This window comes from Pimephales promelas, chromosome 10, assembly GCF_988280905.1.
Source record: "Pimephales promelas chromosome 10, fPimPro1.hap1.1, whole genome shotgun sequence".
NCBI lineage: Eukaryota > Metazoa > Chordata > Actinopteri > Cypriniformes > Leuciscidae > Pimephales > Pimephales promelas.
In genome coordinates, this window is record NC_142778.1 from 16513851 (window position 1) to 16522252 (window position 8402).

Consider the following 8402-nt stretch of genomic DNA (forward strand, 5'->3'; position numbering starts at 1 on the left):
CAAAGCAGTAGTGGCAGAATCTCTGAAACGGCGGATAGTCACTGTCGCTGAGGATGCTGAGAAAGTTTCTCTACCTCTGATTGCAGCAAAAATGGATCCAAGACACAAACATCTGAAGTTTCTTGACACAGAGCTTTGAGAGAGAGTAAACGAGAGTCTGAAACAGCTTTACGACAGCGTTACAGATTCTGTCACACCCATTCAAATTGACCCTCAGCCTGAACGAGCAGCAGCAACTACTGCGCTCGACACTCTTTTCGGTGAGGGTTACGGCGCCAGCGTGAGTGATATTTGTTCGTGTGACACTGAAATAGAACGCTACTTCAGTGAGCCATGCATCTCTGTAAACCAGGAACCTCTACTGTGGTGGAAGGTAAACGAGAATTGGTTTGCAAAGCTGAGCATCATTGCCCAGAGGTACTTAGCTGTTCCTGCGACATCTGTTCCAGCGGAGCGTGTTTTTTCCACCGCCGGACTAATTGTGAATAGACTCCGCACACGCCTCTCACCTGAGCACGTAGACCAACTTATTTTTTTGAACAATAATATGTAGGCTGTAGCTTGTTTAAGTTGCATCAGGCGTGGTAAAATAGGCCTACACAGGATTTTTTTTTGTGTTTGTTTCAATAAATGATTCTGTAGCAGTCGTTTATTACTTTGTTAAACTTGTTAAATGAAAATTAAGCTGTTCGTTTTTGTTGTTTCATAAGAACAGTTGAAATATGCTGCTGAAGTAGCCTAACACTGAAGAGAATGTTTTATTTACTGTTGAAAAAAGTAGCCTAAAAGTTTCAAGTGTGTTCATTTTTATGACATTTCCTCTAAATTGTATTCAGATATGATATTCAGTCATGTGTTGTTCAGTAATTTAAGTCAGTTTTACTCTGACTAAAGTGTAATGTTAGTCAATATAATGTAAAATAACATTTTGATTTATCAGAAAGTGCTAATGTAATGTAATGTTAAATTGGTATCATTGTCTCCATGACTGACACTCCCCGCCACATACCCCGAATAAGCCACGCCTCCAAACAGGCCCCGTCCCCGAGTAATCGAGTACTCGTTTGAGACCTATCAATGATCGAAATAAGAAATTGAAAAAAATGCCCATCCCTAGTAGTTATCACTTCAGAATTATTTGTATATAGCTTATGTTCTGTAGAGCACAGAAATGAATACATCACATTGTGTTTTGACTCAAGTTTAACTAAACAATAACAAATAAATGAAAGGCTTATTTCCTTTAGGAAGTAGATCAGAACCAACATACTGTAGAAATTGGACAATTTTCTTCTAGAAAGACAAGGTGTTATTCAGGTGGAGGAAGACTGTAGGTTGCAGTCGAAATTGTCAAGGTAAAGAAAAAGTTCTCCACCTGAACACCTTGTCTTTAAAGGGTCATGAAACCCCCCTCTTTCAGCTCAAGTCTAGCTCAAAATCTTTTTGAAAAATGCAACTGAAATGGGCGTGGCTAGCTGTGAGAAGAAGGGAGGGAGTGGGTGTTGTATGACCATCACTGTCACTGTCCCATGCATTTCGACTGTCACTAAAAAGCAATGGTAAAACGTGAGGAAATGCTAGATTTTTATATAGCTGGCAAAGTTAAAGTCTTATGAAGTACACTGACACTTTATTATCGTCCTTTCAAAAGTAACTGAATGTCCTACTACAAATATTAGCCTACAGTAATCGTAATTCTAATTAAAACATATTAATGTAGGCTACATGTATATTTATAATGTCATTATAAAATATATAGTGGTTTATATAGACACTATAAATACATTTCAGAAAAAAATTATAAATTTTCCGCTTAAAAAAATCGTTCCGTGCATAGTCAGACAGTAAAAGAAAGTGCATAGTCTACGCGCCCTCTGAACCCTCATAATAAATGACTTCTCATTTTACACACACCCACACACATACTTGTTTTTGTGCATTGTGGGGGTCACCTGTCAGAAATGCTACATAATGAGGACCACCCTTTCTAATGAACTTTAAGACCTAAAAAAAATATTGTGACAACTAATACCATATCAGTTTAGTAAATGTCCTTTCAGATTACAAATATTTCGCTATAAAATTTTTAAACATGACACTTTGGCTACTTGTGGGGTCATTTCAGGTTTTGTGTAAAAGAGGTCCGCTCACACACGCAACTGGTTTTTAGACATTGTGGGGATCAAACTTACACACACCTAACTAGTTTTTAGACATTGTGGGGATCAAAATGTACACACACTTAATTAGTTTTTAGACATTGTGGGGATCGAATGGACACACACCTAACTAGTTTTTAGACATTGTGGGGATCAAAATGTACACACACTTAATTAGTTTTTAGACATTGTGGGGATCGAATGGACACACTCCTAACTAGTTTTTAGACATTGTGGGGATCGAATGGACACACACTTAACTAGTTTTTAGACATTGTGGGGATCGAATGGACACACACCTAAGTAGTTTTTTGACATTGTGGGGATCGAATGGACACACACCTAACTAGTTTTTAGACATTGTGGGGATCAAAATGTACACACAATTAATTAGTTTATAGACATTGTGGGGATCGAATGGACACACACCTAACTAGTTTTTAGACATTGTGGAGATCAAACGTACACACACCTAACTAGTTTTTAGACATTGTGGGGATCAAAATGTACACACACTTAATTAGTTTTTAGACATTGTGGGGATCGAATGGACACACTCCTAACTAGTTTTTAGACATTGTGGGGATCGAATGGACACACACTTAATTAGTTTTTAGACATTGTGGGGATCGAATGGACACACACCTAACTAGTTTTTAGACATTGTGGGTATCAAACGTACACACACCTAACTAGTTTTTAGACATTTGTGGGGATCAAAATGTACACACACTTAATTAGTTTTTAGACATTGTGGGGATCGAATGGACACAAACCTAACTAGTTTTTAGACATTGTGGGGATCAAAATGTACACACACTTAATTAGTTTTTAGACATTGTGGGGATCGAATGGACACACTCCTAACTAGTTTTTAGACATTGTGGGGATCGAATGGACACACACTTAACTAGTTTTTAGACATTGTGGGGATCAAAATGTACACACACTTAATTAGTTTTTAGACATTGTGGGGATCGAATGGACACACTCCTAACTAGTTTTTAGACATTGTGGGGATCGAATGGACACACACTTAACTAGTTTTTAGACATTGTGGGGATCGAATGGACACACACTTAACTAGTTTTTAGACATTGTGGGGATCGAATGGACACACACCTAACTAGTTTTTAGACATTGTGGGGATCAAAATGGACACACACCTAACTAGTTTTTAGACATTGTGGGGATCAAAATGGACATAGCTACTTTTATCCTTGTATCAATTCATTTTGAGAAGACTGCTTTTTAAAAAGTGCCTTTTAAAAATGAACACAGTGTAAAAAGAGAATCTACTTTTTTTTAACTCTGACTCAATTTATTTATTGATTATATCAGGGTTATATTTCCTACAAATCAACATTAAATGTTTTTACTTCTAAAAGTATAACCTACATTCACACAAACATTGTTTGTATGTATAGTACATGTGTGTATAAATACATGTGACATGTAATGTTAACATTTTTTTTAAACCTTGCATCAAATGTCAGTCAACAAATAGATCCAGGATAACACTATTCCATGCTTATGTTCATATTAATTCATAAAACTCATTAACTCATAAAACTAAAACACTTCTAAACTGTTTATCAAAATGCATCATCGGTAACACTTTACAGTAAGGGTACATGAATTATCATGAATTCATGTATAAGTTAATGCATGAATTATGCATTCATTCATGCATTAATATCTCATGAATCATCAGGAACTAACACAAGTGGAACAAACCAGTGTCTGCTAGAATACTGACACATCAGACATCTATGTATTCAAATATTGCTGGGTCTAGAAAACCTGGGTCTGGGTCTAGATGCCGAGGATGGAGGAAGTTTTGGCGAGCCATCTTTCTCCTGAAACGGCATCGTCCTTTAAAACACCGGCGTTGCCCACCAAACCACTCAGAAATACTTCGGTTTTGGTGGGCAAAGCTTATTCGGCAGCGGGACAGGCAGCATCTTGCTTACACACTATGGCTATACTTCAGGCATATCAGGCAGATCTGCTAAGAGATATGAGTGAGGGGGAGGTCGTCAGCTCTGACACTATTAAAGAGCTGCGTCAGGCGGCGGATATTTCTCTCCGTGCCACCAAGGAGACGGCCAGATCAGTCGGCCGTTCTATGGCAGCCCTGGTGGCCACGGAGAGACATTTATGGCTAAACCTAGCGAGTATGAAGGAGAAAGATAAGGCGTTTCTCTTGGATGCGCCGCTGTCAACTGATGGTCTTTTCGGTGGTTCAGTAAACGCTGTTATCGAAAGATTTCAGGAAGGCAGAAAGCAGGCGGCGGCGCTCCAAAAATGTCTCCCCCTCCGCTCTCATGTCCCTGGGGCTGCTGGGCGGGAGCAGCCCCACCCGTCGGGCTCTTCATCGCATAGGGCGCAGCAGAAGAAGAGTGTCGCGTCTCGCGCTCCTCCCCAGCAAAACCTGGCCGAGACGCGGCGCTCTCAGGCGAGGTCTTCCCGGGACAGAACCGATCTGAGGATGGTTATTGTTGCCAGGAAGGCCTCGTCGAAAAGGTCCTGACGCCACTGGTGTCAGGATGCTGAGGGTGGTCCCCACCGTGAGAGAGAGGTGTTCGCCGCTGGGCACGGCGCCTACTCTCTCACGGTGCCCTCAGGGACCCGTTCTGCTGAACCTGCCTGTGAGGGTGGGCACAGACGGTCCCAGCGAGCGGTTTCCCGAGAGAAGCTCGTTTGCTCCGAGGAGCGATACAGAACAGTCGTTAAACCCTGCCTGTGCGCGGTCACAGGGCGCTGTTTCTGTCTCAAAAATTACTCCAGAGGCCAGTCTCGAGAGACTGGTACCCTTAGTAGAATTTCTGGCAGAATGGGAAAGTCTTCCAAATATATCTCGATGGGTCCTGCAGACTATCGAACGAGGGTACGCGATCCAGTTCAGGTCACGTCCGCCTCGTTTTCGGGGGATTTTGCCTACAGTGGTATCCCCCGAGCAGGCTCTGGTCATGGAGCAAGAGGTGAAAGCTCTGTTACTGAAAGGGGCGATAGAACGAGTTCTTCCCCCCGACAGAGAGCTGGGGTATTACAGCCGTTACTTCATTGTTCCAAAGAAGGATGGGGGGCTACGTCCGATTTTAGACCTGCGCCTCTTAAATCGGTCAGTAGGGAAGCTCAAGTTCAAAATGCTAACACTCAAGCAGATCGTGTCACAAATCAGGTCAGAGGACTGGTTTGTCACGATAGACCTGAAGGACGCTTATTTCCACATCTCCATTCCTCTTGCAACATCGGAAGTTCCTGAGGTTCGCTTTTGGGGGCGAAGCATACCAATATCGGGTTCTTCCATTTGGCCTAGCGTTATCTCCTCGAACCTTCACGAAATGCATGGACGCGGCCCCGCTGCGTCTCCAGGGCATTCGCATTCTAAATTACATCGACGATTGGTTGATTTTAGCTCAATCGGAGCATCAGGCGATTCGGCATCGAGATGCCGTTCTCGCCCATATCAGAAGGTTGGGGCTGAGACTCAATGCCAAGAAGAGTGTGCTTTCGCCGGTTCAGCGTACCACTTTTCTAGGCGTGGTATGGGATTCGACGACGATGCAGGCACGTCTGTCGCCGGCTCGTATAGCCTCGATTGTCTCAACGGTCAAACAAGTGAAGCTAGGCCAGTCACTCACTGTAAAGGAATTCCAGAAAATTCTGGGTCTGATGGCAGCAGCATCCAACGTGTTACCGTGCGGCCTGCTGTACATGAGACCGCTACAGTGGTGGCTCAGGACCAAGGGGTTCTCCCCGAGGGGAAACCCGCTCCGCAAGATCAGGGTCACGCGACGTGGTCTCCGTGCCCTGGCTATGTGGAAAGAACCTTGGTTCCTGTCCCTGGGACCTGCGCTGGGAGCCCTGTGTCACCGGGTAACGGTGACGACGGATGCCTCTCTTACCGGTTGGGGAGCGATCATGAGTGGTCGCTCGGCCAGCGGGCTGTGGCAAAGCCATCATCTTCGGTGGCACATAAATTGTCTAGAGATGATGGCGGTGTTTCAGGCTCTGAAACACTTTCTCCCAGACCTCAGAGATCACCAAGTTCTTGTCCGGTCAGACAACATGTCAGTGGTCTCTTACATAAACCATCAGGGGGGTCTGCGCTCACGTCCATTATACAAGCTGGCGCGCCAGATCCTATTGTGGTCCCAGGGGAGACTTCGGTCTTTGAGGGCGATTTATATCCCAGGATACTTAAATCAGGGAGCGGACATCCTGTCGAGGCAGGGGCCGAGGCCCGGGGAGTGGAAACTTCACCCCGAGGTGGTGGAGCTCCTTTGGAGGCACTTCAGTCGTGCCGAAGTGGACCTCTTTGCATCCAGGGAAACTTCACACTGCCCGCTGTGGTTTTCTCTGAGCCCACCAGCTCCATTGGGGCTGGATGCGATGGTACAGGAGTGGCCGAGGTCACCCCTGTATGCATTTCCCCCGGTTGCTCTGCTCCCAGGGGTTCTGGAAAGGGTTCGCCGGGAAGGGATCAGTGTACTTCTGGTGGCCCCATACTGGCCAACCAGGGTATGGTTTGCGGCCCTGATTTCCCTTCTCGAGGGTCCTCCTCTGGAGATTCCGGTCAGGAGGGACCTTCTGTCTCAGGCAGGTGGGGTGATACTTCACCCCCGCCCAGAGCTGTGGAGGCTGTGGGCTTGGCCTCTGAGGGGGCCCAGCTCATAGGGTCAGGTCTCTCGACTGAGGTCGTGGAGACCATCCTCCAGTCCAGAGCCCCGTCCACGAAGAAAATTGTATGCCTCGAGGTGGAAATTTTTCACCTCTTGGTGTGGAGAGCGCGAGTTGGACCCAGTTAACTGCCCGTTGCCGGCAGTGCTGGAGTTCCTTCAGGAACGCTTCTCCACGGGGTTATCCTACTCCACACTGAAGGTGTATGTGGCGGCCCTATCCGCCTACCACGTCCCTTTGAGTGGAGCTTCTCTCGGGAGACATCCCCTTGTAATTCGTTTCCTTCGTGGTATCCTGAGGCTGAGGCCGGTAGTGCGTACGAGGGTGCCAACCTGGGATTTAGCGATCGTATTGGAGGGGCTCTGTTTAGCTCCTTTCGAGCCCATTGAAGAGGGGCCTGAGAAGTTTGTCACTCTAAAGACTATCTTTCTTCTAGCTATCTCTTCGTTGAAGAGAATAGGAGATAATCAGGCGCTGTCGGTTTCCCCCTCGTGCTTGGAATTTGCTCCTGGTATGGCGAAGGCTTTTATCCTCCCTAGACCGGGGTATGTTCCTAAGGTTCCAACTAGCGTGGTCAGACCTATAGTGCTACAGGCCTTCTGTCCTCCCCCGTTTCTGTCTCCAGACCAGGAGAAACTAAATCTGCTCTGCCCTGTGAGGGCCTTAGACGCTTATGTCCACAGAGCTGCCCTGTGGAGAAAATCTGAACGATTATTTGTCTGCTTTGGGCCTCATAATAGAGGTTCTGCTGCGTCTAAGCAGAGGATGAGTAAGTGGGTGGTCGAGGCCATCTCACTGGCTTACGAGTCCTTCGGTCAGCCTTCTCCTTTAGCTGTCCGGGCTCATTCAACTAGGAGTATGGCGGCCTCTAAGGCATTACTATCGGGAGTTCCTTTGAATGACATCTGTGATGCGGCAGGATGGTCATCACCACACACTTTTGTAAAATTTTATCATCTCGATTTCAGCTCCACTCCTGGGGCGCAGGTGCTTTCGTCAGAATATGCGCTCTGATTTCATACGACGGGCACCTGCTCGCATGGCGGCGTTGGTATTAGCGTTCCCATGGCGTTTACACGCAGCTCGAAGTTCCCTGAATGGGAACGTCTCTGGTTACGTATGTAACCTTAGTTCCCTGAAGGGAACGAGACGCTGCGTGTCCATGCCATACTCCCAGCATGCCCGTGAGCGCTTGCTTCAGTCCTATCAGAAGCTGTTGCGCTTGTGTTTCGGGGGTGCTTTATAGTTTCCTGGTCGATACGTCACCCCGCCTATGACGTTACGTCTCGTCATTGGACAGATTTCATACGTGCTTCATGACTCATCACGCAGGGGCGTTCCCATGGCGTTTACACGCAGCGTCTCGTTCCCTTCAGGGAACTAAGGTTACATACGTAACCAGAGACGTTAATGATGACTTCTGTATTTGATTTACAGAATGTGTGTGCTATGAGCTGTGATTGGTCTATTATGGTGTCTGTCCAATAGTCATCATTAACTAAGCATTAATCTATTAATGACTTCATCATGTGTGTGGCCCCTCAACTAAAGTGGTGA